At 36.4% G+C, this 12,447-nt stretch overlaps 1 long non-coding RNA gene across 1 annotated transcript; it reads right to left on the minus strand.

Moving 5' to 3' along the window:
- Positions 1 to 3,357: 3,357 nt before the first annotated feature.
- Positions 3,358 to 5,491, minus strand: LOC144422918 (uncharacterized). Its single transcript, XR_013475443.1, has 3 exons — positions 5,348 to 5,491; positions 4,433 to 4,600; positions 3,358 to 4,036 (listed from the first exon to the last, which is right to left on the minus strand). It is a non-coding gene; the product is annotated as an uncharacterized LOC144422918 (long non-coding RNA).
- Positions 5,492 to 12,447: the final 6,956 nt, after the last annotated feature.

Here is a 12,447-nt window from a genome sequence, read left to right on the forward strand (position 1 = left end):
ACCAAGTGCGACAAAAGAATGGAAGCACCGGCGAAAAAAAAACATTCGAGAACTACATGTAACGTAGCGGGGTTTTTAGGCGATAGCGTTCGACGGTGATATACTGTGTAGAAAAGACCGTCTACTTCCTCGCTAAACGACAGCTTGATTGACTTTTGAATACTGGCAAATACTCGGCTATTCTGTTGCCCCAGTCCACAGGTTCACACGATAAACAGTCGAGAAATATTCACGGTGCACTTTTGTATTCAACGCTAGGATACGACCTGACCAAGTGCGACAAAAGAATGGAAGCACCAGCGAAAAAAAACATTCGAGAACTACATGTAACGTAGCGGGGTTTTTAGGCGATAGCGTTCGACGGTGATATACTGTGTAGAAAAGACCGTCTACTTCCTGGCTAAACGACAGCTTAATTGACTTTTGAATACTGGCAAATACTCGGCTATTCTGTTGCCCCAGTCCACAGGTTCACACGATAAACAGTCGAGAAATATTCACGGTGCACTTTTGTATTCAACGCTAGGATACGATACCCAGCCATCAAGGTCAGAGAACAGAAAAGACTAGTGTGCCCGATGCAACAGACACGACTTTAAAAAAAAAGAACAAGTAATCAAAAACACGTGGCAACACAACAAATGCGCAACACATAAGCGCCACACAGTGGAATGAACATACATTGGTGAATTAGAGATGAATGTTTATGGATATATTGAAGATGTGGGCACTTATAAATAGTAAACTATGAAAGTGCTTGTATAGCCACGGACCACGGCGTCTTGAAAAAGTTGTGAATGATCGTGATATGAACCGGCGTCGATAAGTAGGGATTTGTTCTAAAAGAATTGTTTCAATACAATTGTTTTTTTTGTAAATAGATTAAAGAAAAATGGATGTAAGCGCTTCTTATTTGCAATAAATCGTTCAAAACGCCACAAATATCGGTAGGGCTCGTGCACACCTTCTCAAGCTGTAGTTCAGTGGTTGGCGCAGTAAGACGCAACCAACGACAACGGACGCAACCGATAAGCCATTACGCGAACGACAGTGGCGTAGCATTCACCCCCGCGGTCGCGGATGGGGCACAGTGCAGCGGGGCCCCAAGCGGTTAGAATTTAGAAATTTAGGCCCCAAAACCAAAAGCTGCATTGCAAAACCAGTAATGCACATCTTATAATGTTGATGTCAGTTCTGCTCAGATCGTTTTGTTACGTAACAATACCTGGGAGTCGTCGATTTTCGGCTTCATGTGGTTTGAAACTCTTCAGCATTTGGGGTGGAATCTGTCAACTGAAAGCTCAACATCATTTTCGAGTTGTGGATTCAAGAACAACTGAGATGTCGTCTACTACAAAATCATGCGATGTTCCTCCAAACCCCCCAAAGCGTAAAAGTCCCACCGACCGTCAAGTTGCCAGTTCTTCAACAATGGCTGACATAACCGATCAAAACATCTCCAACCTAGTCTCTGTACTCGAGAGCACTATTCTTAAGACCCTGCGACTGGAAATACCAGCATTAATTGAACAACATATCGAAAAATTAGCTATCAACACCTACTAGTAAATGCATCCAGGAATCTCTAGATGAGTCAATGAGGCAAGTTAAGACCCAGTTATCCTCGATCAGTGTTATCAAAGGAGAAGTTGGGGAGATAAAATCAAGCCAAGTCTTTATTGCAAAAAAATTCGATGAATTGAGTGCCAATTACAATGAACTCAATACAATTACAGCCAAAAACAACAAAAGAATTCGCCAACTGGAAAGAATTGTAGAAGATCTCGAAGAGGAGGTTGATATTCTTACAGAACGACAAAACGACCAAGAGCGAAGGTCAAGACTCAATAACTTAGAGTTCCATAATATACCATACACAGAAAAAGAAGATTGTGAAAATAAAATCATGAAAATAGCAGCTCGACTCAATATATCGCTACAACCTTTAGACATCTCAAATTGCCACCGAATGTCGAAAGCTAACACTAAAAAACCTTCACCAATTATTGTCCAATTTGTAAATAGGAAAACCAGGTATCAAATATTGAAAAACCGTCGCCATCTTAAATCAGCAAACTTTCATGAAGATTTTCCACAATTCTCAAGATCCACCACAATTTTCGTTGTCGAAAACCTCAGCGACTACAGCAAGGACCTATTCTTCAAGGCGAAAGATCTGAAAAATAAGTGCGGATACAAATATCTATGGACGCACAATGTAAAGGTACTAATAAGAAAGAACACAATGACTGCTACCATACATATTGAGAGTGATGCTTACCTTTCATTAATCAAGTAGGTCACTTAAACATAATTTGTACACTTTACAATGTATTCTTCTAATTTATGTTTTCCTAAATATGGCTACTTGTCTTATATCACATTGCAATTATCTTTTGTCATCTTTAATGGCCAATTCTAGTAACTCTCAATTAGTTTTTTCCAGTGATGTCACAATGTGCAGTAATATAGAAGTTCATAATTTAAAGTCTATCCAATCTTTATCTGACTTAATAATTTTCCATGTAAATATTCGATCCCTACAAAAAAATATTGATGACTTGATAACTCTTTTAAACAATTTTCCATCCCCTCCCCATATAGTAGCAATAAGCGAGTCAAAATTATCAAGTGACAATGTTTCTAATATTAATATGGATGGGTATAGTTTCATACACATGCCTTCTACCACCAAAGCCGGTGGTGCTGGTGCTTTTATCCGTGACGACCTTACCTATAATGAAATTTCAATTTATAATCTTAATTACCCGAACTGTGAGAATGTATGGTTCAAAATCACTTTGGCCAGTACTGACAATAAATTAATCGTTGGTGTGATATATAGACACCCTCGAAATGATGTTCCTCATTTTACTGACATGTGGGAAACTTCTCTCGCTAAATTGGCAAACAAACAATTTTTGATAATTGGAGATTTTAACATCAACTTACTTTTAACACCTAGTAACGCTCATATTGCAAATTATGCCAATATGCTCATTTCACACAATGCCACATCCCTAATCACTGACCCAACTAGAGTTAGCCGTACATCAGCAACTCTCATTGATCATGTATATACAAATATCAGAAACCTAAAAATAGATTCCCACATAGTTCTGTCAGACATCACAGACCATTTTCCGATCATGTGCTGTCTGAGAGGCATCAAACCATCATACACATACAATCGCAGAATGTCAAGGGACATGTCAACATTCTCAATCGATTGCTTTCGTAGTGATGCAGAGGTAATTTTTGCTAATCAATTCGCTGGAATTAATTTAAATATCCAAAATTTTAATAGTGTTTTTGACGACTTTATAAAGTCATTTGTTCACCTAATTGATCGCCATGCCCCACTTCGACCACTTTCTTGACGTCAGAAAAGGTTACAATCAAAACCATGGTTAACCAAAGGGCTAAACGCTTGTATTCGACACAAAAATAAAATGTTTAAAACTCACTTCTTGAAAGGTAACAGTTCCCAGAGCTCTTACTTTAAACAATATAGAAATATTTTGTCAAGAACCATAGATAAAGCTAAACAAATCTATTATCAAAATCTTATTGCTACAACCAAAGGTAATCCCAGGTCAACATGGCAAATAGTTGGCCAAATCACAAATGCAAAAAAGAAATTGAAGCATAAAATTGATGAAATTAATACTGAAAACGGTTGTATAACTAGAGATGAACTTTTAATCGCAACAGAATTTAACAAATACTTCTCAACAATTGGGTCCAGCCTGGCTGATAAGTTTTCCAATGATACAGCTAACTTCGAACCTTTTCTCCGCAATCGTGTGAGCCAATCCATCTTTTTGAGCTCATCCACCGCGAATGAAATTTTAATCGAAATACAAAATTCTTAACGACAGGAAGGCTGTAGGACCAGACAACATCCCAGCGCGCTTCATCAAATTAGTTGCGGATATAATTGCCCCTTGTCTCTCAAGATTCTTCAATTCCTCGCTGATACTTGGAATCTTTCCTTCATCTCTCAAAACCGCCCGGGTTATTCCTCTTTTCAAATCTGGAAATAAAAAATTAATTTCAAATTATAGACCAATATCAATCCTCTCAGCAATTGATAAAATGTTTGAGCGTTTGTTACATAAAAGACTCGCAAATTTTTTAACTAAATATGATGTAATAAATAAATATCAATTCGGGTTTCAGAGCAATTATTCTACATCACATGCCATTTTAGATACAGTAGCATATATCTATGATAAATTGGAAAGAAAGGAGTATGTCAGTGCAACTTTTCTAGATCTAAAGAAAGCTTTCGATACTGTGAATCGTGACATCCTGATTTCTAATTTGAGGCATTATGGTATACGGGGAATTGCAAGCAAACTCATTTCTAGTTATTTGAATAATAGATCTCAATATGTTCAAGTGGGATCATACTGTTCTTCTCCCTTACCGGTGACGCACAGAGTTCCTCAAGGTAGCTGTTTGGGTCCTCTCCTTTTTCTCGTATATATTAACGACATAACTTATTGCTCTTCATTATTTTCCAAATTGTTCGCTGACGATACTAATCTCCTTGACAGCGACAAATCTTGTGCAGTTCTTCAGTTGAGAGTAAATACTGAAATTGCAAAAGTGTCAAGTTGGATGAAAGCCAATAAATTAACACTAAACATTGAAAAATCAAAATCTATGTTAATATCTCCATACCAATGCAAATCGAAAAATGTTTTGGAAATCCAAATTGATAATAAAAAATTGGAAAATGTCCATTCCTTTAAATATCTTGGTATATACATTGATAGTAAAATGAAGTGGGATATTCACTTGTCCAACCTGGCCGTTAAATTATCCAAGTCTGTTGGAATGCTATACAAGCTTAGAAGATACACATCGCTTACCACCTTACGCATGATTTACTATTCCTTATTTCAAAGCCATATCCAGTATGGCATAATTGCTTGGGGTTCAGCTGATAAAACCTTATTACACCGCATTGAAATTATTCAGAACCGAGCATTTCGTGCAATTTCTGCTGCCAGTTATATTTCACGACTTGGTCCTATTTATCATAGTCTTAAAATTATTAAATTAGCAGATATTTATGAAATTGAGGTATTGAAAATAATGCACCAACATCACTGCAAAAAACTCCCTTCTGCTTTCACCAACTATTTTTAAAAACAGAGCAACGTTCACTCTTATGAAACGCGTTCCTCTGTCGGGTGCTCATATTATGTAAATCGCTTCAGCACCAAACGAACTCAAAACTCGATCAAATTCGTTGGTGTTAAATTGTGGAATAACCTCCCTAATAACATTCGATCCAGTAGTTATAATTCTTACAAACATGATAACATTACCGTACCTTCTGTTGTTTTCTATATCCATCCATCTTTTTGAAACTTGCCATTTTCTTCTGTCTGCATATTGTGTCCTGGTATTTCCTTACTATTTTCAGCCCAGTGCAATCGACACGAAGTATGCAGATCTCATAATTCATTCTGCACTAATCTGTGTGGGTACGCCCAACGGCCAGCAACCAACTTGCCTAATGTTAAACAAGTTCATGGACGCCATCTTGTGCCATATTTGGGAAACGCGAAACAATGGAGTCTTATGGGATATTTTCGTCGTGTTGTTGTACCGAATCGAATAAGTCCGTTGTTATAAGGGCTAGAATGAAACTGAAGGGTGGATTTTGAACTTTAAGATATATGCTATCTGAATATATAACGCAATTGGGAATACAAAACTATCTAATGCGTTAAATTTGACCACAAACACAGCGTAGAACCATTTTTGGTCATTTTATCAAAGATTTTATAGTGATACGCCAATTTGAGGCTGTAAAATGTCACCGCAACAATCCTACAATGTCATTTGTTCTTCTAGCGCAGCTTGGAGCTCAGCAGTAGGGCATTATGAAGCTTGACATACGAAATATGTTAACCAGAAAATAAAAACGGCCATTGAAGCAAGTTGGGTCGGCCGGTAATTTTGACGAATAAATACAACTTTTCATCTGTGACGTCATAAGGAACGCCATTGTCAAATGGTTAATTATGACGATTAGAATGGTCAATTTACTTCGGAAGCAACTCGGAACCGGTATACTTGTCTTCAAAGACAATGTAATGTACTATAAATGTAATTTGGCCAACATGAAAATATATAAGCATGTACGGCTAAGATTCTGCTTCAAAACGCGACCTTCAAAATTTTTCTACCTAAAATATTAGTGAAAATAATAGGTATGTTTTAATAATTGTGTTGGAACTTCTCATAAGGCGCCGTGTTAAACTGCCGAGAACAATAGGCACAAGATGGCGTCCATTGTCTTAGCGTTGCCTCGCTTATATTATATATACGCTTTGGGTACGCCATCTGTGCTCCGTACTCAACGAGGCATAACCATTTTATAGATGTCGCTGTTGCATCCGTCATGACATTCCGTGGTGTATTTTCGATTTGTTGATGTTTTTTATCTGTCTTGTGTTTTATTTAAAAGTAATCTTTTTTTATTCCAAAGTCATTGTGGCATTCCGTGGTTTATTTCGCATGTTTTGCCGCTCTTTTTCTTGTATGATTATAGCCTATTTCATGTTTGTTAATCATTCCACAGGGATTGTGGCATCCCGTAGTTACTCAGGTTTTTTCTTGTTGTTTTTCATTTTTCGAATGATTGTGTCCAATTAAGCCAATGTGTAATATTGAGTTCTATTTATTTTTTTGTCTTTTTGTATGATCGTGTTAATTTATTAAGTTAATGTGTAATATTGAGTGTCCCGTTTCTTATATTTGCTGCTTAATTTCAGCTACAAGGTGTCGCTGACTAGATGACTCTATGAGTCTTTTCGCGACTCCGCGTCAACTGCAACAAGCCGATATCCATTTGACATTTTGTTACGTTATATTATTTATTCATTTTTCATATCGCGCATTGTTTTTTGCATGACGAAAATAAATATCTGAATCTGAATCTCTTTCGTCATAATGAACTATCATTGCTACCGCCGAACTATTGTGACGTCACAAAGGCAAAATAACCTCGGCTATGGATTTTCAAGTTTTTGCATCTCAGATTCTAGTTTAGCGCTTATAAATTTGAATTTATACTACAATTGGAAGGCGGGCACCTGTGACTGATATTCACTGTCTGAGTCCAATTCACCTTGGTTGGCTATATGCTATATAAGGGTACATTGCTGTTTTATTCTTTATATTTAATCTTAGTTTTATTTCGGTGGGTGTACAGACCGTGTTATAGTGATAGAATATATATTTTTAAACATAAAAAATAATGTAATTGAAACAGATTAGCTATTTTGGGGATTATACATCGTAGATACTAAGAATTACATTCGTTGTTTGATTTTCAGGACTGGTGCATATAGTCAAGTTGCAAAAATGCGTATGTCCCCAAGTCATGGACACATTGCTGCCTAAGTCAGTGATTCCCAAAGTGGGCGATATCGCCCCCCGGTGGGCGAAAACGATACAGAGGGGGCGAAAAAGTCGAAGGGGGCGATTTCACGAAACCTGTTTTTGTTTGGAGCATCGTGCACTTAATTCTGTACTTTGTGTGCATTCGCAGGCTTGAATCACGTGGGCGATTATCACACGCGAAAGGATTGCCGGACTCGTCTTCGCAGTAAGGTACGGTAGTTTGCGTATCGCTCGGCAAAATACGGCCGGAGTAAAATAATCTGGCCTGGGACGATTCACTGAATGGACCTTTCCCCGACCTTTTACCGCGGAAAATTCTTTCAATACTTTACCATTTCAAAATTTTCGGTGCTTAGTTTAAGAGTGTTTCGCGAGTTGGTACCTGTAAAATGGGGTATTTGTTTCAAACTATCAGTCTAATTCATACCATTCAACAATCTGTTGATTCGCACTCTCGTACTTACGAAAATAAAAAGGGCATACTACTATAAAATATCACGGCAATTGGCGAATATAAATTTTCTGGTAGCCAGCTTCTAGGTAACGGTTATCCCATTGATTATTCTATGCTAATTACGCCATACAATAAGATAAGCTTGAATTTATTTTCGAAGTATTCGAAATTTCTCATTCGAAAAAAATATTTTCGAATGTATTCGAAATAGTGAATTATTCGGTAATGGCCATCCCTGGCTGATGGCAGGGGTTCAATTGCGCAGTAAATTTTCGAATATATTGCAATGCAAAAAGGAAATAAAATCCTTATTCTATTCGAGAGATTCATCAATGCTTAATTTTTCTAAGAATGTATCTTGTGCGAACAAATATTTCCGAAAATGAACATTACAAAGAACAAGCAAAGAACTAGGATTAGAACTAGGACTAGGATGCCTGATGCAGCAACAAGACCGTGTCACCTTAAATGTCATTGTAATAATTTTTTAATAAGACGACTGAGTTGAATTCCCAAATTGTCGCAGTTTTTGCGCACTGTTCCGTTTTTAACTTTAAAAAAATACAAGCGACACGCAAAAAACTAGCAACCCTAAATTTTGTCCCGCGAGCGACATAAAATTTGCCGACAACTGGGCCGTAGCCTGTAGTCGGTCACGACTTCTTCCACATCCGAGTCCATAAATTCAAAAACAAATGGCTGATTAATTCTGTGGACTGGAGATCGTGGTAGGATGAGGAATCGGGAATGAATTTTACCGAAATATTTTGGTGCAGGTCATCAGGCTGTAGGAATGAATTAGATCGTAAGTATAGATTAGATGTACGAAAATCAATATTATAAGTTATGGAAAATTAACATTTTTTTCATTATTTTAATGTGAAATGGGGTGAATTTAGGGAGTAAAATGCTATAAGACAAGAGTACACGGCGGTTTTTGAGGAGGTAGAACCCCGAATTCTTTCATTTCCGACCTATTATATGGTGAAAAAGGGGTTTTCAGCCGTGCTACTATTGCTATCAAAACAACGAAATCGCCTTTTTATCAGTAAACGGGGTAATTTTAGATATAATAAAAAACTCCCTGAAGAACACCAAGCTCATCCATCTCATTAAAATACACTATAAACTATGAATTGTCTTCTTTTTTGGTTTGTAATATATTCGTTTCTGACTTTATACATTTTTTTGTAGTGCAGGGGGGGCGATGAAGTTATATAAACTACTGTAGAGGGCCGATGATCAAAAAAGTTTGGGAACCACTGGCCTAAGTCACAGTGCGCCATTATGACGTCACGTGACTGCGTCATACAGATTAACTTAAATCCGGCTACGATCAAAAAATTGAACCATCGCAAATTATTGACTCTCAATGGCATAGCAATATCATTAGGAAGTTTTTTTTACGTTTTTCTCAAAACTGCTAAAAATGACTTACGCAATTCGTTTATTGGCGTGACGATATTCTTCATTATCGCAACCCACTCGTTTTGCCGAAGGGCTGCACTTGATCTAATTGCTTTTGTAGTATAGGCTCGTGGGCTAATTTTCATGATTTTCTTACTCAGAACGTCCCTCTGATATCTCTTGGGTATTGGTAATTTTATGCGTGGATAAATTGTCGATGATTAAATGAAGTACGATTATTTTAGTAATCATTAGCTCTCCAGCGCAAATGTTGTCTTGCCAAAGCATCACCGAGCAGAATTACCATCTGTCTTTCCGGCGAGCGGGGCTGAAGAAATTCGAATGGCTGGCTTACAGCCCGGCCAATGATGGCTTTTGCAAATAGAGCGTGATCTTTGCCCCTGATGTAAGCGAGGGGTCAAAAGTGCAGAAACCAATCAACGAACCATTGCAAAGCTTGAAAAGGGCACTTGACGAGTTATCGAAACAAGTGATATTGGACGTATTGAACAACTTTTCATCTATGTGAGATGTTCGGGATGAGCATGATGTCTGCACTCAACAGTTAAACGATCGGAGAAGAATAAAGGAGACTGTGTGAGAACATCCGATCATAAACAACCAAAAAAATTCTTCATTGAGAAACAAAAACAAAGCACAGATGATAAGCATAAATGATCCTTTTTCAGAAATGGAACTTTCAACTATTTCGAAATATCTGACAAAATCAAACATCATTAAAGATGAAGATAATGTTGATTCTGCTCACGGAAACCACGGAAATTCAACAAACAGTACTTTAAGTGAAATTTAACGCCAGGCAAAGAAGAATATGATTTTACCTCTTGTTTGGTCAGGCAGGAGGATTCAGAAAATAGTTCCAACAATAACAAGAAAAACCATGACATGTCTGCAAAATTTAGAGAGAAAATTATAAACGTGAGTTCAGAAATTTTATTCAGAACAATATTAACGCATAAATTACGCGGGGAAAAACAATTCATTGTAAAGGAAGTCAGACAGCTGTTCCAAAATAAAGTCCTCTATCGTTTAAAGTTTTTTGATAAATGAAAAGAGTATAGATATTTCTTTTTCAAATTGTGATTGTTACTGATGAGCTTCGAAAAGCTATCAGAGACAGTATTGTCACTGATAATTTTACTGTATTATTTTCTATTTTTATAAGCCGTCATAATTTAATATTTCCCGACGTTATTCTGAACGAATATACTAGAAAGAAAACTTTTTTTCAGTCGATTTACCTGACCATTATTTTTCTCTTTACTTTCTCGGTATAATATCAGAAAGTTCGGGAAAAGAGGCACGGAATAAAATATGCACCAGTGGGAAAATTGATGCCTCTGCTATTGTCGAGGTTTGTAATAAAAGAAGTCGATTGACTAAATGCTAAAATAGTTCAGAATTGCCCCGTCTCTAATTTATGAAATAAAATAGCAAATTGTTCATCCAAAACAAAACTATTCGAAGTTATTTATGAATTAATGATTAGAAATGGACTATACTGTATACGGAAATAGTTGCTTGCTTGAATATTTTCCAATATATCTCGCACCCATGCAGTTAACACTCCTAGACAAAAAAAATAGCAGAGCAATCTGGGGATAAAAATTAGACCTCATATGAAAAGTTAAATCGAATATTGTATTTATGTCTAGGGCAACAATGTCTTCGCGACTGGAAAAGATTTCGACGAATTTAACTTTAAACGGCTGAAGATGAGTCAGAATAAAAAAGGATCGAGTTTGTATTCAAAAGTGAAGTTGACTCATACGAGGTTAAGAAAGTATTGTGTTGCAGATTAGAAGTGAAAGTGTACAGAAATAAATGAGTTATTTTGGTAAAATAATAGGTTCAGTTTAATTCAATTATTGAAAATTTTTTTATTTTTCATCAGAATTTGAGAAAACTTGAAGAATAAAAATGAAGAATTTCCGAAGAAATTGTTTTATCCAGAAAACATCATGGAAAATCGAAAAATCTATTTTGATGGATTCGGAAAACTATACAAGCAAAATGTAGATCGGGTTTGAAAACGAAAGACAACAGATTTACCTCTAAACTTGAGTCATTGTTGGCAAACATTCAAACCAATAAACAAATAGAACGGGAACGAAACAATGAATTTCGAAGAATTCTACTTCTGTTGGAAGAAAATGAACAAAGCAAGATTCGGAATGTTCGTACATCTATACTGGAACTGAAAAGCCACAAGCAAGGGATATGAAAAAAGCGATACAATTTTGAAAACGGTTGAAATACAACCGGGACAATTCAGATTTTAACATTAATTTCAATGAATGTGCTTCTGGATTTCATATTACGGATATTCGACTCAAAATTGAAAATATAGTTTCGACTTCAACAGATGGATTTCTTCCAAACTATTCTGAAAATCCTACTTACAAAATGGACAATTCATAGTGTAATCATTCAAGAGCATTTGTTGTAGTTTCATATTTGGCATAGAATGAAAATCGCCTTATATGTCAAATCTATAGTATATATATATATTACTTTTAAAGTTTTATTCTGTCGATGAAAATTAATTTGCCTGTGATAATTTTGAATATAATAATTGACATAGACAACGTAAAGTTTGATACTTCAGTCTGCCTTCGTTCACAAACTTCTATTGAATAAAACAAATAGCTGAGTCGTACGAAATTCAGGAGCGTGGCTAAGTAAGTGACTAAAATAACAAAATAGTTCTATTTGCTAAAGAGAAGCACATATCTGCTCGCGTGGGGTCGAGGTTTGTGCGTAAAATATAAAAGAGGCTGGAGCATGATATGAAGATGGGTGGCTACTGTAAAATAAATTCCCTTTAAACAATATTCAAATACGCTGCACGCACAAGTTGATTTATCATATGATTTCGTGGTGTGGCTTATGCAGTCCTGTCCCAAAATTATGCCAATCGACTCTAGAGTGTTAATTTGGAGCCATTCCTCCGAGTAGCCTATATCAATTAAAGAAATGTAAACTTTTTGGTAGACTCGACATCGTTCCATTGCCAGTCAAGTTATGCTCGATGTCATCTACTTTTAAACTTGCATTTGCATTAAAAAAATTCACTTGTTGCAGCAATATTACGTGATAAACAGCGATGATACCAAAATGGACTGGTCAGTGGCGTA

The sequence above is a fragment of the Styela clava genome, chromosome 5 (assembly GCF_964204865.1).
Source record: "Styela clava chromosome 5, kaStyClav1.hap1.2, whole genome shotgun sequence".
NCBI classification, from domain to species: domain Eukaryota; kingdom Metazoa; phylum Chordata; class Ascidiacea; order Stolidobranchia; family Styelidae; genus Styela; species Styela clava.